This window comes from Phodopus roborovskii, unplaced genomic scaffold (genome assembly GCF_943737965.1).
Source record: "Phodopus roborovskii unplaced genomic scaffold, PHOROB, whole genome shotgun sequence".
NCBI classification, from domain to species: Eukaryota; Metazoa; Chordata; class Mammalia; order Rodentia; family Cricetidae; genus Phodopus; species Phodopus roborovskii.
The window spans coordinates 44,605,437-44,631,354 of record NW_026126517.1 but is presented as its reverse complement, the minus strand read 5'-3'; positions in this window follow the sequence as shown (position 1 = coordinate 44,631,354).

Below are 25,918 nucleotides of genomic sequence, written 5' to 3'. Positions count from 1 at the left end.
ATTTCCCGGTCCCACTTACTGTCTTTTAAATTGTATTCCAAACCACTTACTACAAATCATCCTGGAGAGTAGGTGTTATTGTCCCCAACAACAGAGCTACACAAGAGTACGTAGCACTTAGAGACTATTGCCAATGAAGCAAAAGCAACTCTGTTGAGGTTCAGTTTCCTATTTTACATTGCTTTTTGTATAAAGTATACTTAATAATTTGGTATTATATAATTGGTATTATCTAATTAGAGAGGCTAAACAAAAATGTCTTCAATATTATTGAAAGAATAAAGAGCCTTCACCTTGGCTGTCTTATGTTAGTGGGTATTTGTCATACAAAATGGTGGGTTTAATTGACTAAGGAGAAGGCCAAGAATTGACATGCATGGTAGTCTCTGGCCTCCACACATGGTGTGTCATATATACACCTGTACTCATCAAGAAAACACACATGTAAACATAAACAAAATAAAATGAAAGAGAAGCAGAATGATTTTATTACTAAAGCACTATCTTCTTTCTCCTTCCTAAATCGTCCACTTTCTAGTGTGTGTGTGTGTGTGTGTGTGTGTGCAGCACACCAATGAAATTTGTCCACTTTTCTATGGTGCCTGACATCCTATGTAGCCCATTTTTATGTCAATACACTTACCTTATTGAAGAACCAAAGGCTTTTGATCCACCAGCCTACTCCTACTCACTATGTGACCCTGTCCCAGCTACCAGGGTAGGTCCTCTGTGTATTAGCACAGCAAACCTCTGTGTCTAACTGCTGAGTGCTACTAACACCCACCCCTTCCACCAAGCCTCTCCTCCCTTCATCTTTACTCACAATGCTCTAATGTACCAGTAAAACCCTCATTTTCATCTATAATGGAGGAGGAAGCTGTTTCTAATCCTTCAATCCACAAGCTTCTTCCTTCCCTAGAACAGTTTAGAGCATTCTGTGTGTGTCCCATACAAGGCAGTGACATGCCATGTGCTGTTGACAGAGATGGCCCCTTACATTTCCCCCTATTTCCTTCCATTGCATTGCAAATTTACTGAGGAGAGAATCTACATCATATCTTTTAGCAAAATCCGTGGCAACAAACTCCAGTATTTCCCACCATTGTCATTAATTTATATTTGAGACTGGAAAGATGATTCTGTCAGTAAAGTGATTATCATGTAAGCATGAGGACCTCAGATCAATCTCCCAAAGCCACATAGAAGCCAAGCATAGTGATGTGTGCTTGTAACTTCAGTTCTGAAAAGACACAGACAGGAAGGCCCAGAGGACTCCATTGCCAATGAGCCTAGCTGAACCAGTGAATCCCAAGCCAGTGAAAGACTCTGTCTCAGAAGACAAGGTGAATGGTATCTGGAAGATCAATACACAAGGCTGACCTTGGCCTCCAAAGCACAAGCATCTGCATGCACATAGATGAACACTGCATATAAACACATACACACTCATATTTGAATGATTATACTGTTGTGTATTTCCAGTTTGATGTGCAAGTTTTACTATTCATTCAGCTACTCTTTGAAAGCTTTAACAAAGTCATCTCCATTTCATTGAGGAAACTAAGGCTCAACGACTTATGGAATGTAATTCATTCTGTAACTGCCAGATGCAAGGCAGAAATCTGGATTCTTTGCTATTGTTGTTTTATTCCGATAAAGAAAGGCGGATCAGGGGATAGATGAGGGAGGGAATCAATATTTGTTTTGCTGCCACCGTAAGTTATTTAAATTTTATTTTCAGTTTTATGTATGTGTGTTTGCACACCTGGGTGCAGGTGCACATGGAGGCCATAAGAGGGCAATAGTTCCTATAGAGCTGGAGTTACAGGCAGTTGTGAGGGGCTCTGTGTAAGTGCTGGGAACCAAAATGAGGTTCTCTGCAAAAGTAGTGCACATTCTTAACCACTGAGCCTTCCCTAAAGTCCACCCAAGATAAATTTGACAGAAAGGAGCTATCTAATGGCCACTAAAGACAGTTGAGACATGCTGTCAACCACTGAGCATGTTCTCTCTGTTGCCAGTGTTGATATAAAATGACAAAATTTAACCTCATAAAATTCCCAAGATGCAGATGTCAATATCCTCCCTTTACAGAGGGAGAAACTGAGGCTTGCAAATTCTAAAGTCTTGCAACTGAAAATAGTAACCTACACCACCTGTAATGTGTTTTGTTCTGAAACACATGTTATGTGGGAGATTTCTCTAAGTCAGTAAAGCAAAAGGGAAGGGAGGAAAACTAAATTACAAAGCTTACTTATAATAAAATGTGCTGAGAATTGATGCAGAGACAGGTGCAGATATGTCCACAATGAAAAGTAATCCATCCTAACAACTTGTTGACTGTGCTTTTATTGTGTCTTGCTCACTAATTTCAATTAACATATATATCTATTTGCTTTATGCTGCCCATACTCTAATAAAAATACGTGAGATCTCTGTTGCCAAGCATGGTGAGCCTGAAACCAGAAACCCATATGGTAGAAGGAGAGAATTAACTCCCAAAGTTGTCCTCTGACCACTCTATATGCATTGTAGTGTAGTGAACATTCACTCTGTCCCTGACCTTGGGCTCTCTGGCCCAATCACAAGCTGCTTCACACAGCCTGACCTCTTCACCACTCCCTCCCTCTTTCCTTATAAGAAGTCACGTAGGCAGGCAAGAAGCACTGTGTCTATCGGGCCAGATAGCCCAAGGTCATGGGCTGTCCCCCAAAGTAAATGAATAATTGTAAACAAGAAAAGATGAAATAATACAAACAGGAAACACAGTGAGATGTGCCTAAAGATATTAATAATTGTATTAGATATAAAAGCTATAAATACCCAAGCAGAAAGAATCTTAAACTCTGTAATATCATGCCACAAATAAGGAAATACTTGTAATATTTCAAAGAATTCTGTTACCAAAACTGAGCTATACTTTATTTTAAAAAGCGAGGTACTCATACTTTACATTGATTCTACTTTGTACTATATTGTGTGCATATTTTCACATCAAATGCAATTTCTACAAAATCCAATGACCATAGTGTCTCCCTACTTTATACTACAGATATTTACCATCACAACTACAGCCACATTAACACTGATGATGTGTTATGCACTGTCAAGACCTTTTGATGTATCATCTGCTCCCTTTTCATATTACTTAATGTGACCATATACTTTTGATTCACCAATAGGGCTGAATTGTAATTTTAAGCATAAATTTGAGGGGTTTTGGCATTGACCTGACATATACATACTTCCCCTGTATATTTTGTATCGTTCTGCTCTTAGAGGCACATTTAATGCAATATCCTACCTGTTGAATGTGCCTAGGACAGTGTGTGACCAACCACAACAAAAAGAGTTTTACAAATTGATTCAAAGCTGACCACATTCTGTGGTGATGATTTGAGTCCTTTTTACACTATTTTGTTATGACTCCTAATCCTTCACTGTAGGTCACTAAGTTGTGTTCAAGTTTTCACATGTTGAACAGTGATTAATATCTTTGTGTACACATTTGTCTACTTCATCATGAACATCTGATGACATCTGATGACATGCCTGATCTCAGATGTTCTCTGGAAACTAAGTACAAACTTGATATAGAGTATGAAGTCATTCAATGGTAGGTGGGAGTGAGCTCCTGCTATTTGAAATCTGATAACTATGTCTCTCATTACAACAAGACATCAAGTTACACTATAGAGGTAGCATGTATGCCAAAAAAAATCAGCTGACACTTTATATAAATCTGGAAGATACCCCATTTCCAGACTCCAGGGCCCTTTGTTCACATTTACCAGAACATCCCTGTCCTCATTGATAAGTTAATACAGGTCTCTTTATGCAGTACCATGCAGGGACTCAGTTGGCATCATTACTCAGTTGGCATCATTCCTGATCAATATAGAGTTGTCTACCAGCCAAGCAGTCTACAACAGAGCAACACTGAATATGTAGTGTGGCCCAAGGTCATACAGCCAGTACGTGGCAGAGTCTGGATTCTAACCCTTTGATGTTCTCCGTCTCCAAGGTCTGTGGTCCTCTGTGGCAAGAAAAGAAAAAGTCTGGAGACAGACTGTCTGGCATTGCCGACTGGCTAACACTGAGTTTATTGTCACCTACTTTGTCCCAACTTTCCTCACCTAAGAAGGAGGTAGAACAGTATCTTCCACACTTTGAGATCATGAGAGTCAAGTGAAGGAATGAGTACAAAGAACAAAACCTGTCAGATTAAAAATAGACTCAATGAGTTCATTGATTACTATCTCAGTAAAGATGGCTCAGTGCTTAAGAACACTTGCTGCTCTTGGTCAGCTCACAATCATCTATAATTCCAGCTCCATGGGTTCAAACATACTCTTCTACCTCCCCTGGCATCCCTCCCATCTCTCTCTCTCTCTCTCTCTCTCTCTCTCTCTCTCTCTCTCTCTCTCACACACACACACACACACACACACACACACACACACACAAACTACTTTTAAACATTCTAATAACATTGTGATAAACTTGTATAGTTTACGTAATTTTTATTTTCCTTTTCTCTCAGAGATTCTTAAGGCTCAGAATGCTTGACACTTTTGCTTTTTAACCAGGTTTAAAATTTAATTGAGCATAGAAATTTCCCTTCATTTTAAAAGATGCTAGTTTATGTTCAATGTAAAAATTTTAGTCACACCCATTAAAGAACAACAATCAGTCCATTCAGTTGATGAAGTTCCTTTAAGAAGGAAGGAAGGGGTGGTGGGAGGGAGGGAGGCTAAGTAACTTCACAGAAAACAATGGGTATCACGACAGCATGTCCTGAACACCTGAATTTTGGCAATCTTCAGGAATTGAATCATTGCCACACAAATAAACATAGTCCCCTTAGATTTCTCTTTACATGGAAGCCCGTGCTTTGAACATAATGATCTTGTCATTTCACAGAACAGCTCTTGATAAATGAAAACATTAACTCTCAGAAGAGAATCTTCTTATGCAGTTTATGTAAAACAACCAAAACTGAGGGCTGAGGAGAAGGCTCAATAGTTAAAAACACTTGGTACTCTTCCTGAGAACTTGGAACCCAGCACCTGTTTCAAGTGGCTCACAAACACTGGGCACTCCAGCTCCAAGAGATAATACACCCTCTTCTGGTCTCTGATGACACTGAACACATGTGCGCGCGCGCGCACACACACACACACACACACACACAAATAAAATGTTGTTAATAAATAAATAAAAGGAGCTTAGTGGTCTTCCACATTTTTCCCTGCCTTTTGATGGTCCTGGAGAAATTTTGAGGACATTATTATTAATAAAATAAGCAATGGCAGACTAGATAGAACAGAGTTTGTTATGTGGTACTCCTAATATGCATTTATAGAAAGAATAAGGTCATAGTCTAGAGAAGCTCTGTACTGTCACATGCATGCACACACACAGAGACACACAGGCACACACACACAGGCACATACACACACACACATACATAAACAGGCACACATGCACAGGCACACATACACAGGCAATACACAGGCACATGCACAGAGACATATACATACTGATATTTAATAAGGATCAGGAAAAACAAATAGGCCGAATAGATGTTTATACAGGAAGAAATAACTCCCAACATAGACAGATTAACACCAGCAGGTTCCTGGTCCCAAGGATGCCTCCTGATGTATTCCTGTCCCCATGCTGCAAGCAAGAGCTCTCTGAGCCCCTTCCTCAGCCTTAGTTCCCCCAGGTCATGCCCGGCCCTGTTTCTACCACCAATGGGCATGGTCTATGCCACAGGTGCGGACAAGGTGAATATTTCACTACATACACACAGGCATACACACACATAGAAACACACACACACACACACACACACACACACACCTACTTGGAAACATCAAGTAGAGGCTGTACACACAAAACCCTCACAGAGATAACAACTGCACTGATGCCGACCATCAAATCGAATCTAATATACAGTTTATAAGCTAGAATGTCCCTGCATTTCATGTTGTCCTTGGGAATGTTTTAACAACAGGTATATATCAAGTGCCTGGTGTATACCTTGAGGCTATCTAGCAGCTTGACCATGAAAGTGAATAAAGGGGCTATGGGCTAGGGGGCCTGCCTGAGGAGGCAGTGGTAGTAGGCTACGGTGGTCCCATTGCAGTTCAGCACAATGGCAGAACTTGTATTTGCAGCAGCAAGCTCAGCTCACACTAAGACGTTATTGAGAAAGTTTGAAAGCCACATTTACCATTTGAAATTTCCCATTATTTTGGTTTGTTTTCTGGGATTTGACTTCAGTGGCACTCCCTGGGCTACTTTGTTGGACACTGCCACAGCTTCCAGTGTTCCATAGCTTTGATCCAGAAGCACATTTTCCCCCAGGCAAGCATATCTTCTATCTTAACTCTGTCTGAGGCTGGAAGCATCAGCTTCCTTCAGGGATTTCTTGGACCCTGAAGGACACAGGGCAATCAGAAAGAGGTTTCCTGGCTCCCAAAGATCTCCTAAGTTGTGTTGGCAGCCCCATTTTCTACCAGTATGATACAATGACACACGGACAGCATGATGTCGCTAAAGGGAAGTCCCACAAAGCACAGCCAGTGGTCCATTCAACCCAGTCACCTGGCAGAGGCAGCCAGGGCTCTTCTCACCCACTATTCTCTGTTCGTCTCTGCTCAGATAAACAAGCAAGAAAAGGAGAGTTCACAACTGGTCCAGGTAAGATGAATGGAAAAGACAATTCATGTGTCAAAGGACCTAAGGCACTGGTTCTTAATCTATGGGTTGCAAACCCTGGGCATTGCATATATCAGGTATTTATATTACTATTTGTAAGAGTAGCAAAATTAGTTATGAAGTAGCAATGAAATAATTTTATGGTTGGGGGTCACCACAACACGAGGTACTGTATTAGGAACGATGATCTAAGATCTCACACTGCTTCTGCCATCAATAGTCAGAAAAAGTGTTTTATTCTACCTGTGTCGCCCTTGGTGTTGTCAGCTATCCAAAATATGACACATAATCTTCAAGATTCCCTAAGCACAATACTTTGCCATTTAAAATTCTTGTACTTAGTGCTGCATAGATGGCCCACACAACCATGAAAGCCTAATGTCAATAACCAGAAGCCATGAGTCTTAGGTTACTTTTCTATGTCAGTGAAGAGACCATGACCAAAGCAACTTACAAAATGAATCATTTAATTGGGAGCTTGCTTGCATTTTCACAGGGTCAGTCTACGAACATTATAGAGTATGGTAGCAAGAAGACAGGCATGGTGCTGGAACAGTAGTTGAGGTAACAATCACAAGTCAGAGATAACTGGAAATGGTGTGGGCTTTTGAAACCTCAAAGCCCATCCCCCAGAAACATGCTTCCTTCCACAAGGACACACCTACTAATCCCTCTCAAACAGTTTACCAACTGGAGATCAAGCATTCAAACCTATTAGCTGTTGGGGCCTATTTTCAACAAACCACCATACCATAATTTGTTTCCTTTTAAAAGCCACAGAATCATCTGTAATCCTCATGGTAGGGAGATAGAGACAGCAGGGAGGATCCCTAGGGTTCCATCACTAGACAACATAGCTGAATCAGAGAGCTTCAGGTCTGTGAGCGTCTCTGAGATGGAGAGCAATCTAGGAAGATACCCAATGTGGACCTCTAGATTCCACATGCATGGACATACATGTGAACATGTATGTGCACACCCATGTACTTGTGTTCATACAAATGAACATGTACACATGTATACTCTCAAATCCTACAGTGTATGATGTGTTTATTGTGTGCCAACTTCATTTGAGAAAGAGTATCCCATACCACTCCAGCTTGACCCATTGAGCTTGTCTCTGTTTGACTTGTAAGGAAACTCAAGTGAAATTCATAGAAGGGAAGCACTATGGCTTTCCTTGTTGACCACAATAGAGCAAATGCTTTGAGCTCATTGTCTTTGCAGCAACTGATCTTAAAGGAAGTCACACCCACCTCAGGAAACCATCTGAAGACACCTCTAAATGTCCTTTCTACAACCTCCTCTGTTCCTGTCCATCAGCATTCCACACCCAGTCCTACAGGGTTGATGGCAAACATCCACACAACACCAAGAACAAGGGGTTTCATCTGGACATTGTGTAAACAAGACACTATGGAATCCGGGCATCTGTGACTCACCCGTCAGCTCTGGAATCACTTTCAAAATGTACTGATCTCCTGACAGGAATGGGCAATGGCTTCACAGAAAATGCAAAGCTCTGAACTTTTGCCAGACTCTCAAACCCAAGTGAAGCCCAACTGCTTACACTGAGGATGGGCAATAACATTGCTCTTCTGGCTCCTGTAAAGTCGAAGATGTCTCCCCTCCCATTCCTCCAAGCTTAATGAATCATGATTAAAGTCAGGCAAACATGGGTCTATCAAAGAAGGGCTGCTAGAGACAGATTTCTGATCTAATAGCCTCAAGAATTTTATCTGACATGGTTAACCCTGTCTGAGACAGTCCATTTAGTGAGAAGGCAGGAAGGGAAATCTGAATTTAAATATATATATATATATATATATATATATTTAAATCTGAATTTAAGGCAGAGGTTTGGGGTGATAGTGATGGAGGAAGGAAAAATACATGCACTGATTTTAGTGGGAGTCTAGCTGGCCTCTTCATTCTTCTTATTAACTATGTGATGAGGCAGGTTTCTTAGCTGCTCTGAGCCCTAGTTTCTTCATCCACAAATGAGGATAATATTATTTACCACCTAGGCCCATTGTGAGGACAAAGTGAGTTAATTAGGGATATATCTGGGTACACGTAGTAAGGACATGATATGTTAGCTATCCCCACATTCTAGAAGTTTGGGGAATTTATAGTCAAAAGAGACTTACAAAATTGAGTTCAGACATCTGATAATATAGCTTAAAGGTGAGACCCAGGAAATTAAAATCTAAAATCATATAATTAGATAATGAACGTCATTTCAGTCCATTCTCTATGTAGCCACTTGGGTACTGTGTAAAGCTGACACTCAAAGATGCACGTACATATCCACCAATCAGTAGAAAGTATAGATATGAGGCATCCTGTATCCACATAAAACCCTGTCAAGAACTGCTAAGGACTTGACTGGGAGGGGGATGGTTCAGTCATTCAGGTGCTTGCCTGGTGAGCATGAAAACCTGAGTTATTTCCACAGCACCCATTAAAGAGCCAAGTGTGGTGGTGTACACATGTGATCCCAGCACTGGGAAAGCAGAGACAGGAGGACCCCAGGGTTCTCTGGTCAGAGAGACTAGACAAACAAGCAAGCCTCAAGCCAGTGAGAGACCTTGTCTCAAAACAATTAGTAGAGACTATGGAGCAAGAGACCTTGTCTCAAAACAATCAAGATTAGTAGAGACTATGGAGCAAAAGATAAAGTCTCTACCTGTATTTACACACACACACACACACACACACACACACACACACACACACACACACACAAAATCACAGAATTATGAAGGAGATTTTTTTAAAGCCTCAGGCTTTAACAACAGACATTACTGCCTTGATGTGTGCAGTGTTTCTTCTGGTTGGTTTTACTAACATAGATTCAGAGTCACCTGAGAACGGAGTCATAAACAGAAGAGTGCCCAGATTAACTTTAGCCTGTGAGCACGTCTGTGGGCAATTTCCATTCCACTCTGAGCAGTACTAACCTTAGATAGTTGGGCCTGGGTTCTACAAGAAAGGCAGCTGAGACTGGACATGGGAGAAAGCAGCTAGCAAAGAAGGGTTCCTCTTTGAAATTCCTGTTCATGTTCTTGCCCCGACTCCCCTCAATGATGGACTATAATGTATAAAATGAAGCAAATCCTTTCCTCCATTTGGTCAGAGGGTCTTAGCACAGCAATAGAGTGAAACCGGAATAGTGCCCTAAGTTTATGGTTCCAGATGACAAATTCAGTGGAAGATGAACATGGGATGACATGCCACCAAGAGAAGCACTCCATTACCAACGTTGGTTTACATAGAGCAGAAGTTCATGAATGGCAGCTTGTATGAATGCTGGCAAGAAGCAAAATTGAGTGAGGCTCATTAAAAGTGTCCTGGAGCTGCCACCCTGAGGGGTCTACTTTCAGAAGCGAACTGGCAAGGGAGAGGAGATATGGTCAGCCACATCTTGGTGGGAAGTGAAGCCCTGATGGCCTCAAGTCTCTGAAGTGGAGGTGACTCCCATCATGGGCTTTTGGGAGAACACAGCCTTAGATACATGGTGAGGACTGAGTACAAATTAGAGATGACTTTGTTCCTGCATCATGGGCTGTTGGGAGAATACAGTGCTTGGTCCATGGTAAGTGATGAGCACTGAACACATACTCAGCTACACACCAAGTTCTATGTTCAAAATCACTACAAGGCAGTGGCAACAGTTCTTTTCATTTCACAGGAGGGACATGGATAAATGCCGTGCATCTTACGCAGTTAGAATATGTCCAGGCAGGGACTTGATGCCCAGGTGTCAGCAACTCCAATCCATTTGTCACCATCACCACATAATTAGCTATCTATCACAGTCACTATTTCAAATTGTCCTTGCCGTGACATGCAAATCATTTCCTTACCCAGCCATTATTTACTGAGCACTTGTTAGGGGTGTAACACACCTCTTGGTGCTGTGAGGAGGAGGAGAACAGGAAATGTAGTTCCTGGCACAGCATTAAGAGTCAGAAAGACTTGTAGGGAGAGACATAGCTCATTGGCTATAATGGCTGCTTTTTCCAGAGGACATGAGTTCAATTCCCAGTACCCACAATGGTGGCTAACAACCATCTGTAGTTCCAGATCAAGGGGATCCAGTGCCCTCTTTTGGCCTCCTCAGGCACCATGAACACAGACTTAAATGCAGGCAAAACACCCATAGACATAAAATAAATCATTTAAAAGAGAGATAGTTAGAATGACTCAAAGAGCTCTCTGTGTCCCTAGAAGTGACTCCTAGCCTCTGCTCCATCCATCTCCCCCCACCACTCATTTCCTACTGCAACTGCAATCCAGCAACCTGCCCACCAAGTCATCCTCTAGACTGAAGTAAAGTAAGCTTGTCACCTTCCTTCCAGGGGACAACTGCGACCATCCTGTAGAGCAACCATGCCTCCTGGTCTAGAATTCCTAGGGTCTTCAGATGGACCATTTGGACCCTTACTAACCTCTGCTCTGTAGACCCAAGTCTGGCATGAACAAGAACACTCAGCTGCATCTTTAAATGGCCTGTCTATTTTGGTACTGATGCCTGGCCGGTCCTTCACCCCCAGAGACCTCTAGGAGAAGTTGATTTTTCTTTTCTGACCATAAACTGCTTGGTCTTATGGTATGAAGGTCTACCTAGATCACTATTGCTCCTTTCAGCTACCATACTACCAAACACAAAACTGTTATTGTTTTCAGTTCTAAACTACAGAAATATATTGCCTCCAAATTATCTTTCAAATAAATTAGTTGGGTAGGCATTGTGGTCCACACCATTAATCCCAGCTTGAAGCAGGTGTATTTCTGTGAATTAGAATCTGGATTGGCCCAGTTATTACTAAGCTATTCATGGCTATATAGTGAGACACTTAAAATAATCACGATTAATTCTAACTGATAAAAATTATGTATGGTCTATATTATAAAAATTTTAAATATGTATATATATTGGAATGACTGAAGCAAGCTAATTAACATGTATTATCTTATATATTTTATATTTTTTGCAGTGGGCATAATTAAAATCTGTCAGCAATTTGCTAGACTATAACACATCACTATTAACTATAATCATCATGTTGCAGAATGGTTCTCTTTAACTTGTTAGATGTTGTATCTTTCAGTCAACATCATCTATCCATTCCTCATCCCCTCCAGATCCTCTCAGCACATGTCTCCTCTTCTTTACTTAGTTCATCATTTAGATTCCACTTGTAGATATGAGCAGTGTGCTGTGTTGTAAATAGTGTGCTGTATGGGACTGGAGAGACAGCTTGGTGGCTTAGAGAATGTATTGTTCTTCCAGAGGACCTGAGTTTGATTCCCAGCATTAACATCAAACAGCACAACTGCCTGCTAACTCCACCTCTAGGGGATTTTTCTATTCTCTGTGGTACCTGAATGTGTGTGCTTGCGCGTGCACATGCACATACACACACACATACACACACACACACAAATACAATCTTTTAAAAGCACTCTGTTTAAGTACATGTCATCAGATGGAAGCACTCACCATAACTTAATTGCAGAGTCTTCCTGCCTGAGACCCAAGCTTATCAGGTTTCTCCCTTCTTCCATTCAGTAATCATCATTAGATACTGGTGACCTCAATACCTGTTATCTGATTCATCCCCCTTCAATCCTCCCTCCGTGGTCAAATCGTAGAACTGATCATTGCCAATAGCATCCAGCCTCACACGCCTTCCTCTATCTTCCCAGCTCAGTTTTTCTGACATGCCCACTACAAGCCGTGTATAGGACCATGGTCCACTGGTCTTTTGATCTGTTTTTGTCATTACTTATTTCTTGTATACCCTCACCATCTTTGATGCCATGCACTGTGTCAGTCTTGCAAAGTCCTCACCTACTTCTTGCCCATCATTCACATTATCTACTTGCTTTGAAATCCTTATTTATTTAACTTCATCTGCCGCCTCAATATCTGTACTTGAGAAATTGAGCAGAGTTGGGGCAAGGACTGACTGACTCATTGCATTTGAAATGTATGTCTGCAAATATTACACATTTTCCTAATCAGCCCACTATTTCTTCATGTTATCTTATGCCAACATGCTCCAGAACTTCTTTTCAGTGTCAACCAAAGATAACCCCTCCAAATGCCCACACTGTAAGTACTCTAACACCTCAAAGTTACTGCTTCTATGCCTGCCTCTGTTTCCCTAAATATTTAACTTGCTGTGTATGTGGAATGACTTTGACAACCAAATGAAAGTTATTCCACATTTACAATCTTAAAACAAGTATCCCCTTTAGCACTAAGTTTCTCTCTTTGCAACATATATTGTGGCAAAACTCTGTAAGCATGATCTACAATTACTGTCTTCTCCTCATCAATTGCTGCTCTTTCTTACCTACTGTTCTCTGACCTACTCTAGTCAAGGCCTTGATACTGTTCAAACATTGTGACTAATTCTTAAAGCTCTCTTTATTTTCTTCTAAAGTTATTAGGAATTTCCTTGGTTGAAATATTTGGAATATTCTCCTAGCTTATCAGCTGTCATATGATAAAACTTTATTACCTTAATTTTCTCTTCCTTCCTTGCTTCTATATGAAAGTGCAGCCTACCTGACATCTTCAGCTGACTGCCTAATAGACATTACAACTCACTCTATGTAAATAATTTTCTTCCTTTATTAGTCCAAGCTCTAGCCTTCTCCCGTTTTAACCCTGCCATCAGTACAACCATTCAGCCAGTTGCTCAGGACAAAAGCCTCTGGAATGCCCTTTATATTCTCTCACATTTTGTTTCCTCCCCCACAGCACACAAATCCGGGTTGTGATGCCTGTTCTTGGTTGTCAACTTGACTGTGTCTGGAATGAGCTACAATCCAGAAATGGAGGATACACTTGGGATTTGGATCTTGAGGCAGGAAGGCAACATGCCTTTGATCCGGTCCTCGAGGCAGATGCTATGTGCCTTTAATTCAGATCTTGAGGTGGGAAGGTATACCTTCAATCCAGGCCACACCTTCTGCTGGAAGCCTATGTAAGGACAATGGAAGAGGGAGTGTTCCTTCTTCACCTGCTTGCCCTTGCCTTGTTAACACATCCATTTCTTTGCTGTCCTTGGAGCTGCCTTCTTCAGGATTCCAGCATATACTGAAGACCAGCTGAGATACAAAGTCTCATGGGACTAAGAAACTACTAGATTCTTCAACTTTCCATTCACAACCAGCCATTGTTCCTCTCTCTCTCTCTCTCTGTGTGTGTGTGTGTGTGTGTAGATAGATAATAAAATCATTCCATGATTTCTGTTACTCTAGAGAACTCAGACTAATACACATGACATCTACTGAATCTTGCAAGTTCTTTAAAAAATATTCCCAAATCAACATTCCACTTCAGTTGTCAAGGATCCAGATGTGTGTGCTAGAGCCACCCCCACAAAACAATACAAGTGTTGGCTTACACATCAATCTTTAAAATTCTTCTGGAGAGCACTGCAAATGAGGGCCAAGTCTAAAAGAGGCTAAGAGTTCATACAGGCAATTGTAACACTGAGGACCCTCTAAACACAGAAGCATAGTCCATACAGACAAAACACAGAGGACCCTCTAAAATGGAAGAAGAGTCCATAAAGAAAATCACAACAAAAAGAACCCTCTAGAATGGAAGTATAGTTCATACAATCACAACACAGCAAACCCTCTAGAATGGAAGTAGAGTTCATATAGATAATCACAACATGGAGGACCCTCTAGCCTGAGAGTATGTACAACCTAGAGAAATCAAGTTTAAGTTTTAACAGCCCATTTTCTATGTGAAGAGATTAATGATATGTCTACATAAGTCTAACACCAGGAGAGTTACATCTGTAATGAGGTGAGTATGCAGAAGTAAACCCAGGACATTCACAAACATTGGCAGGGGTAGTTGCAGAACAGTGAAGGAGCCATCCATGATGTGTATTTACAGTCCAATTTAATACTGCAAAGGTGGCTAAAACCTGTTAAGCTGTGGGTTTTATTTGAAAGGCACTTAGGTTCTAGACAGCTAAGAGCAGATTCCCTGTGGTTGATTGGATTTTTTGACTTAGCCTCAAAGGAGCCTTACAAATATTTTTTACCTAAAAAAAGTGAACAAAACCCATATTAAGAGACTCATAAGGCAAGGAAGTTCTGTGGCAGAATGAGCAGAAACAACAGACAGCAGAAACACAAGAGATGGAATACTGGAACTATCACATGTGACCATGTTTAAATTTATATGTGTTCATGTAAAGCAAAAACGAGACATAACTATAACTAGAAATTTAGATACACCCAAAGAGGGCTAACTTTTAACTACTGGCTATCAGTGAAATTCCAGGCTAGAGGCAGATACTTTCTTCATGGTGTACCCACTTAGCAACCCACCATGCCCCAATAGAGAGTTCCAAATCCCTGGCTACCCAGATGACCCTAGTTAAACATGGTGGGTCATAAAACAAAACAAAACAGACATGAATGTGCAGAAAGGGTTTGTAGAGATGGTAGAGAATGGATGAGTGAAAGGGAGACAAGAGAGATGGGTGACAATAATCAGGATATGTTGTGTAGATGTACGAAATTGTCAAAGACTGAATTTAATAAAAGATATAAAAAGACTGCTTTAACCTTGCTATGAAGCCTGACAAGGGCAACTCCAGAGAAGGAAATCCCATGGCATCTCATTCATAAACATTGATGCACTGAGCAAAAGTTCTAAAGAAAATCAGCCAACCAAATCAAGAAATCCATCGAAACCAGAACACATCATGACTGAATAAAATTCTTTTCATCAAGGCAAGCTGATTTACATTAAAGAAAGCATCAACTTTATGTAATCACAGATTAAGGGAGATAAACATATGCTTGCCCCTATGGTGGAAGAAGAGGCAGCATTCCATGTGACTCAACATTTATTGACTAATGAAGACATTATCCAGGCATTAGGAATCCTGGCGAATTACCGATGCCATGGTGTAACAGCAAAATGGCAAGTCTGATGGCTGTTAACTGTCATACAATGACTTCACTTAGGCTTGCTTTCACTTCTAGATCAGATTTAAGACAACATATTTGGACTGCTAGGCTATTCCAGGCATGTTCTTCTAGAGGCAGCAGTGGCAACAAAAAGGGCAGGAGAAAGTTGGGGCATTGTCTGTAGCCAAAGCTTGGACATGGTATGTGGTTGTTCCATGGGCACCATATATCATTGATCATAGCCTCTAGCCAAATTCAATGTCGATGAAGTGGAGGAAGTCTGGCATGTCAAGAGGGAAGGATTGCAGCATCATGGGACAAAAGGCGTGGTTACAGAACAGGTGACAAGTTAGGGGTGAAATACAACTTACCCATTGGAAACTGAAGGGAACTTACTGTAAATGATGCAGGGGATGATAAAATAAATAAATAAATAAATAACCTGCAAAGAGCTACAGGAAATAACATGAAAAATGTGGCATGATACTAGAATGGCTTATGCTTGTTGTTCAGGGGAAAGTAAAGGTGTCTCCACTGCCACTCAGATTTTAAATTAACTTATTTTAAATGTATATTTAAATATCTAAAAATAGACCATTCCCAAACTTGGATTTTAGTTCATTAAATCTCTTAGAATACAAGGCATTGTGACATTTTGTGCATATATCTATTACTTTACTCAATACTCTCCCCTCACTGCCTCCTCTACCTCTCCCCTCCCTTTTCCTGCCTCCCCTTTGCCTTTCTTGCTGGTCTCTTTTCTCCCTACACATAATCTTGCCTTCTATTTTAATGCCACATACAACCCATTACCCTCATTATTAGAACTTTTGTTTAATTTTGATTGGTCATCAGATATCTTAGTTAACCTGTAAAGAAGCAGAAACAAAAAACACAGCAACTCATAAAGAAGAAATAAAGATTTCAGGATTCTATATTTGAAAGCCCCACAAAATGAACAGAGGTGTTATTGGAATAAATAGGAAGTTAGGGTAAGTTTGATGACTATGGAAAATCAATATACAAAAATCATATGTTTGCATATTAGGAACAAATAAATTCCTAAAAGATACATCTTATGTATACATTGAGAAATGATCAAGACCTTTCAGAGAAAAGTCTAAATCTTTATTGATTTCAAAGACATAGAAAGAAGAAGCATATGACCTTAGTGGATTAGGACAATTTATATGCCAAACACACAATTTTTCTTTTACCACAATTTGTCTATATAGTCCATGCTTCCCAAACAAAATCAAACAGGATTTGGGGTTAAACTTGAAAGTTAGGGTTCCATGGAGACATTTAAGTTGGTAAAGAACTTGTCTTGCAAGCATGAGGACATGAGCTTGGATTCCAATTCCAGTTCTGGTGGGGGACATTTATAATCCTAATGCTGGGGAGATAGAAACAGAAGAATCCATGGGGCTCACTGGATAGGCAGCCTAATTTACTTGGTAAGTTACAGGACAGTGAGAGAGCCTATTGTTTTATTCTTTGTTTGTTTGTTTTAAAGTAGATGGCATCAGAGGAAGCACTAGAAGCTGTCCTCCTGCCTCATACCCACATGGATTAGTATGGAGCTGGACCTACCTAGCTGCCTTGAGGAAGAGGGCACTGAGGAGCCAGAGTAGCTGATCTTCCTAATTATGCTCACCTAGAGGTTGAGTTCACAGCTCTGTAGCAGCTCTAGACAGCTCTATAATCTATATGGAATTGCTCTAAACCAACTCTGTAATTGCTATGAAATAGAGGCAGCAGGCTCCTCCTGGTTAAGGGAAAATGAGGGTGGGGTAGAGATTGGAGCTGAGAATACATTTCCAGAGACTGTTCACAATAAATTGTACAGTCATGACTCATGAAGGGTGATTTAAGATAAGAAAGAAGCAATTCATTTAAATCAGAGGCTATAGTTGGGATTGGGATGTCAGCAGTAGGTCAGGGTGTTGGAGTTTTCAGAGGCAGTTTTATAAATGCTCTCAATGGGCATTGGGCAATGAACACTATGGGAGTAATGTCAGATAGCTTTCCATTTGAACTTGACTGGTAACTAGGAGTCGGGCTCTTGTAAGGTAAGACTCAGATGCTTATTTTGCCAAGTCACTGGTTCTCAACTTTGACTGACACTGACAACACTCAATAGGATTAAAAGATGCTACTAAGGCCACTGAACCTGCCAGCCTAGAAGCCCAGCAATGAATAGCTAGACTGGGAAAACCTGGTATGGATGCACAGCATAATAATTTTATTCATCCTGAAAAGAAAAATGCTAATCAAGGTAACCTAGGATCAGAAAGACAGATACCACATATTCTCTCTCATTAGTGGATATCAGCTTTTAAATATATGGGTGTGTATTTATATCCATGGGTATGTGTGTGGGTATAGAGCATGAAACTCAAAAGAGGGCCATAAGAGATGGAAAGAAATGCTAGAGAAAGCAACAGTGATGGGGTATAGGGCTCAGGCAAGAGAACAAGAGGTTACCAGGGATAGAAGGATAGAGATGGGGTGGAGTATTGGTAGAGAAGGGAGGAGGGAAGAGCAACAAAACAAACTTCGATTGAAAATGGCATTGTGAGACTGCTATATATGATAACGGCAAAATAAGGTACATTTTAAAAAAAATTAAATAAAAGATCTTGATCCCCAAGCCACACTAGGTTAATCAGAAGCCTTGGAGTTGATATTGAAAACTTGGGGAGAGTCTAATAATATTTTTTTCCATGTGGCCATAAAAGTGACCAGTGTGGAAAAGCTCCATTCTAGAATCCCTCAGTATCAAAGGATCTTGACAGGCCAGTTGCTAGAGTCCTTTCTAGGTAATTAAACCAGAATACATGAGAATGGAGCTTGCATATTCTTCAATGCTCCAGGTTTTCCAGAGAACCGACTGTAGCTTAGGAACCTCTGGGTTTAAGCATTTCTACCTAACTTTAACCAACACAACCAATGCCTGCTTGCTGGAGTTTTCCTATAAGAGGGATTTAATTTCAAAACAGGTAAATGGTTCTTTGATTGGTGAGTGTCAAATACTAACCAAGAAAAAACTATACAGTGTTATTGAATATCTATAGAAAACAAAACAAAATGCTGTCATTAGGTTAAAAAAAAATGCTCCACTAAAATACATATTCCAGTTTTTGGTTAATGGTAGGTGGTCCCAGTACCACCAAATTCTTCAAAAGTCCCTTACCAGAATAAGGAAAGTTGATGAAGATGTGAGGCATGTCCCTATCTTTTCTACAGACCCTCAAATACAGCCCAGTCATATGAACCGTATAACACCTCTCCTGTTCTCACAGCTTGGGAAAGAGGAGAGGGCAAGGTGGTGATAGAAGGAGGCAACATCACACCAAATATTATAATAGTCCTGCCAGCCCCACCGTACCTGAGAAGTGGAGTTCACACTCACAAGAGCGTGTAGCAAATTCTGCGCCTCTGGCACCTCCTTGGCAGGCATGTAACTCCTAAATGACTTAGCAAAATCTGGGTCTCAGGAGGCCAGGGCAATCTTCCATAGCTAGGAATGGATAACAATCATCTGAGGACCCTGGGGCACTGTGGTTTTGAGTGGTCTTTCCCTGTTTGTCCTTTGAACAGGTGCAAATCCCTGCACAAGGAAGGAAAACATAAGCCCTTACTGCATATTGCACCAAGGACCTTAGTGAGCAAAGCCTTTGTCTGAAATATGTCCTCACATTCCCATTTTATGAAGCTGATTTATAGATTAAGTCTCGTGCTGTGTAGATATGAGCATTCTGTTTCCAGAAAGGTAAGACAGTGTCATGGGATCACATACCACCAAGGCCAGAGCTGAGATTTACACTGAAAACTTTCTTCCCATTCAACACTTTCCCCTCAAGAATAACTGGAGTCCTTGGCATTACTATGGTGCCTTGTGATCTGCAAAACACACTCGCTATTACTACTGGAGAAAGAGTAAATAAAATCAAATCACCATGCTAAGCACACAGTAGGCACATACTACAGGAACACATATCTATCCCCTTTTATCTGCAGATTGTTTCCTAACCCCAAAGCAAGTCATAGACGTTAACAACAAAGCATGATGACATCATCACCGGCCACTACATTGGGGCCTCCATCACAGTTCCTTTGATAAAATGACAGGTCATAGGACTGTATTAGCTCAAGTATTAGCTTGAGTATCCTAGGTCAAAGAGAGCATGGTGAGTAATTGTGTACATCAGAAAGGGCCATAGCCTTTAATCAGTAGGGAAAGTCAGAGGGCCTTGGCCAATCAGCTCCGGTCAAGTTCCTACAATGGTGCTCACATTTCCTTTCTATAGCTAGTACAGACTGGTGCAGGGATTAGATTACTGTGAAATTAGTTTGTCCAGAGACTAAGAAACGTGTATCTTCCCAGTAATGGTTGCATTGGTTTGTCATAGGATTTTGATCCTTTTTAGCCACCAGACTCCAGTGGATTTGCCCTATATCAGTTGCTTTTTATGTAGCTGTGACAAAATATATGACAAACAGGAATTTAGGAAAGAAGTGTTTATTCTGGCTTATAGTTCGAAGGGATATAGTCTATCATGCTAGAGAAGTCATGGCAACAAGAATGGGAGGCCACCTATTCATTGTAATGCAGTCAAGAAGCAGAGAAGGGCTAAGTTATAAAGACAACCCCAGTGACCTACTTCCTCTAGTTATATTCCACTGCCTAAAGGCTCCACACCCTTCCCACACAGCATCATCAGCTGGCAACCAAGTGTTCAAACACATGATCCCACGAAAGACATTTCATATTCAAACTGCAACATCTTTTCTTCATTCTCCATTCTTCCTCCTCTTCCCTGAGAGTGTTGTACACACAAGTGCAGTGGCAATAGGCAATGGTATTAACAGTTTATGAATAGCCACACGAGAGGTGACCTCTTGGACAAAAATGCTAATTGTAAAAGCCTTACTGTGGCTTCAACTCAAGGCTAAAATAGACCACCACCCCTTTTCTGTCTCTATGCCTATGTCTTCAGATCTAAACTATGGGGCCACTGAACATCCTATGGGCCTATAAACAAGGAGAAAGAAGGCAAGTATAGGACCATTCACACAGCCAGGTATATGTAGAGAAAGGAAAGAGAGACAATTTACGTGGCTCTGAGTGTTGTCTGACCTCAACAATTCAACTGCTGGGAGGAGGAGCATGCAAGTGTGAAAAAGAACTCTGCCTTCACCATTTAAAGCACAGCAGCCCATCAAACGTGGTCCAAGAAATGTTCTGCATGATTGTATGACCTGGAGATGGAGATAAAGCAGAATCTCAGGGGGGGCAAAGTGGGGCCAGGGATTAATCCCACTGTTGGGAAAGATGGATGGGACTGACCTTATCAAAGAAAACACTTGGGGTCATTTTTTTTTCTTTCCTTTCTTTCTTTAGTTTTAAACTACTATATTTACAGATTACAGACTTAAGTTCTGACCAAAAACAAACAAAATAAAACAAAACAAACAAACAAAAAAACAGCCCTTATGATTTTCAGTCTTCATTGTCAATGTGATTAGGTTTTGAGTCCCTATAGAAATGCATTATGTCCTCACACTCCTGCTGCCATGCTGTCCCCACCAAGATGGACTGTCCCCTCAAACTGTGAGCCAGAGTAAACTCTTTCTTACTTCAGATGCTTCTTGTAAGGCATTTGGTCACAGGAATGAGAAAGGTGACTAATTAGTCTGCGAACAGAATCAATACATTGAGAGGTAACTGGCCACAGAACAATCACTCTGTGTTCACCCCTCTCTCTCTCTCTCTCTCTCCTTTGTTACTTGCAGAAGAAAGCTACCCTTGGGTTGCTGGGTGCCCACTCTCATTCTTTCAGGTGTGCTGTGCTCAAGGGCTGCTGTTGAGAAGTGCTAAGGGTAAGCTGTGCAGTGCCTTCTCAGAAAAGCTTCCCTGCTCTTTTATCAGTCACCTCCAGCAAGCAGAACTCAGAATCCTCTTGTACTATTTCATAAGAAGGTCACCCTTTGTCACTTGTCAACCTTCTGTCAACAAGGCATTCTCCTGTTTGATACCCTAAATAGCATCTCAGACCAGTCTTGCTCAACCCATCCATTGCATAGCTTCCTCAAACTCATTTTCCTTCCAGTCTTTGCTCTTTTCAGCCCCAGATTCTACAAAGCTGAATTCTGATCATGATGCCCACCACCCTCAGCATCCTTTGGTGACTGTCCATTGCCTATGGTTGAAATTAGCATCTGACATAGAATGTGGGGCTTTTTATGACCAAGTCCCTTATAACCTCTTATCCTTCTAAAACATAAAGGCTCTGGTGTTTCCTGGCATATGCATGCATTCTCTGTTCTTTCTTCCCTGAACCCTGCTAGGTATGTTAACTTACCTCTGTAATGTAGGACAAGGCAGTATTTGCACTAGAGAAGGATGATGTGGGATGGGGGCAGGTAGGGGAAGGAAGGGAGGAGAAGGGAAGGAGAGGTGAGAGAAGAAGAGAAGACCAAGATAGGAAAGAAGAGGGAAAGGAAGGCAGGGAGGGGAAGAATAAATGGTGAAGGTGACTGAATTATTGAAGGTTTAGAATTGTGAGATGCCTGAGGATAAGACTGGCTGAGAAATCCTTAGGAAGTGTGACTGGGTGACAGCAAGATGCCGAGTACAAGTTGGAGGCTTCTAAAAAGATGCCTCTTGTCCCATTCAGGTAGGCTGAGGATACCTGACAGGACTACCCACTGTCTCTTCCCAGATGCTTGTCCCCACTCCCAAATGCATGACACCAGCTTGGTCATCTATGTACTCTGACCCAATCCTCCATGCTCAAATAGGCTGGGTTGCCTTAAGAAATAATGGGGCTTGTGCCATTAAATTGAAGATAAAGACGAGAGTATATTATGACCACCTACCAATATTGTGTCATGAAAACAAGGCAAGAGATAGCCATCAACGAGGAAGATGGGTATCCTAGGCTAGGGAGATGTCTCACTTGGAAAATGTTGGTCTTGCAAGTATGAAAACTTGAATTCAATCCCAGCACCTGCCTTAAACAAAACAAAATTCTGCCTGGTAGCATTTATTTGTAATCCCTGCATTGGGAAGATGGAGCCAGAAGGATCTAAGGACTCACTGACTGGTCAGTCTAGTTGAAATAGTGAGGTCCAGATTCAGTGGGGCATCTCAAAAACTAAGGTGAAGAGAAATTAATGATGGCATCTAATATCAATCTCTAGTTTCTACATGTATGCACAACACATGCCCATTCACACAAGTACATTGTAAAGATACATAAATACAGTTTTCAAGAAAAGGATGTTCCTCCAATAATGTGTGTTTCGCCCTCTTTGGATATTTGAGTGCCATGATGGAGACTGGACTATAAACAACATTTTGCAAAGTGGTCAGTCACAACTAATTGCTTATTGTCTTTTGTTCTGCATGCTTCTGTATCTCACATCCGTCTGTTTGTTCTGTTTGTTTCTTCTGTTCTATTTTCAGGCAAAGAGGGTTTAAGTTAAAAAAAATTAAAGAATAAAAACACCCTCCCAAATGTATTCATGAATATTTTGGCATGCATTATATGTATGCACTTAATATTCTCTCCAGGGCACATAGAGCAAAGAAGCAGAGGAAGAGGAAGGTAGACCACAGTTTAGTACCTGCTGCCCAAGTTGATCTCGGGAATAAAGGGCAGAGTCCCAGTAAAGCCTGACCAGCTGGTCCAGGATAGCCAGACATGGAAGTATTCCTGCTCAGTTGTGGAGGGGGTGGAGCATGTGAGGACACAGGGGAGGGAGGGAGCAAGGAGGTGGGATGCTGCTGCTGCTGCTCATCACTCATCCATTCCAAAGCAGCTAAATACTTCCCTACTTCCTCGGTCCTGGATCTGTGTTATTTGGGGAAGTTTAGTAAAGCACAGCTGCTACTTCCCTCTATCACAAGAGATGCTGGCACAGAGGCAGAGAGTTCTGTTGCAGTATTGGGGTGTCACTGGGGAAGCCACAGGGTGGGGTGAGGGGGCTTATCTAAAAAGAATGTTTGGTGTTGTCAGTGACAGATCTGAGGGGGAGAAAGAGCTAGCTTTTCCACCCCAGAAACTGCATGCATGAAGGTCCTTACGCATAAAAAGGCTGGCTCAAAGTCAACATCCAGAATGGTTCTGCATGACTGCCTAGCATGGAAAGAGAGGAGAGGATGAGAAGGAAGGCTGGCCCTTGCTGAGCAGAGCTCTCTTGCAGAGTAACTGGTGTGTGGTGCTCAGGGGAAGCACTTTCACAGAGAGATTATGGAGTTAGAGTCATTAAAAGATTTGGATCTGCTTAGCTCTAAGGTTTCAAAGGATCACTCAGATGGAGGTTTGGAAGCTGCATGAGAATGGACAAGTGAGTGGGTTGCTGCTGCAGGACAGAGGAGAGATGGCAAAGGACTGAAGTAGAAGGGTGAAAGAGATGGAGAGGGAATGGTGTGATGCAGGCTACTTAGGAACCTAAGGGGCAGAATGGAAGACTGAAGGGTGTGATGGACATGGGACTCTAGTGCTTTTCTCTACAAGAACTTGTGGGTGGGGCAGCAGAATTGGGGCTAAGACCTTGATAACTAGGGATAAAGCCTGCCACTTCTACTGGGCTGAACTGTGGCTTTGGGCAAGTTACTTAATCTTTGAGTGTAGCTGATCAAGTTCCCATAAAAAGGGAAGAAGGGGCAATGAAAAATATGTATCTTAGTAGTGATTGGGGAATGTTTTAAGGGACCTTTCAGTTAAAAAAAAACATGATGTAAGTCTGTAATTATCTCCAGGACTCTTTGACCTGTGGGGGGCCAGTGTGCATGAGGTTGGGTAGAGTTGGTGTTTTAACTGATGCCTTTACTGTTAAGTCAGGGTATATGGTCCAGTGACTGCTACAGGTTTTTACATTACTATGTGAAGAATTTGTGACAAGTTCAAAAGCAAAGTGCCAGTCTTTGTACCAGTTTGACATTGTTACTACATCCAAGGCATGTGACCCTTGTACATTTTGTAGCCAGATGATGGATGGGAACAGAATGGCTGCATACCAGAGATTTAAGAAACATTAAGGTGGACAGTAATTTGAAGAATTTGTTTCACATTAAAACTATCAGACTTGGCTGACTCCATATCAACATGAGGATCCCAACAACAGGAGTAGTCAATCTTGTGGGACATTTTAGACTACTAGTAGTATGTAGTCACACGAGGCAAGTAGTGAGTAGAGTTTTCTAAGTTTTGATGTGCAATCAAATCACTTGAGACCTGATTAAAATACAAATTAATTAATTCCAGAGTAGGGGCCTTCAAGCCAGCATCCTTTTGAGTTCCCAGGTAAGGTTCAGAGAATGTCCATGGACCATGCATTGATTCATGTGAACTAAGAGTGCATATCTAACCAGATCATGGATAGTCCCAGAGAAGGGCTTAGAATCTGCTCCTTAAAAACAAACACGAAGGGTAGGCAGTGCTGAAGACAGAAGCTCTCAGACACAGCTGCCAACCAGGAAGTAGCCAGACAAGACCTCAGCCCAGGACAGCTAGTGCTCAAAATCGCTGTGTCCCCGCTGTACCGTGTCTTTGTCAAGGCTATTTCTGGTGTTGATTTGGGCTTCCATCTGCTCTGTTTCCTCTCTTACCCACCACTCCCACCCCCATCCAGTCACTGGTTTTCCAACAAAGTAACTTGTGGAAAATTATATAATTTTCTTGGCTCAATTAAAGAGAAAAGCAAATATGCCCAAATGGAAGCTTAGCCCCATCTCTATATTCCAGTAAACTTGGGCCAGAGTTCCTTCTAGGGGTCAGAAACATAGAGAGAGCCAGAACAAAGGGGAATAGGCTACACTAACCCCAAAAGATAGCGCCTCATACACTTCTTTAGGGAGTGTTGGTCCCCTAAGTGATAGCAAGTCCATCAAACCCCGTGTTGACATCCCAAACTGGGCCAGGCTTTAGAGGAAATGCCTTGGAAAATCCTTTTGAGATCCTTCATCATTCATCTCCATGAGCTTTCAGCCAGAACCAAGAAGGTGTGCCCATCAAAGAACTTCGGCTGAAGTGTTGTTCTCAGGGTCCTTGGATCTCCCAATGTTACAAGTTATTCCTGCCTGGAAGGACATCCAGTCCTGTCTCTGCTTCTAGAGCACTTATCATGTATCCCCCCCCATCACAGTAAACTACAGCCAGTGTGTGAGACTCTCATCAGAACCTAAGTCTTCCAGTCACATGATGGCCACATCTTA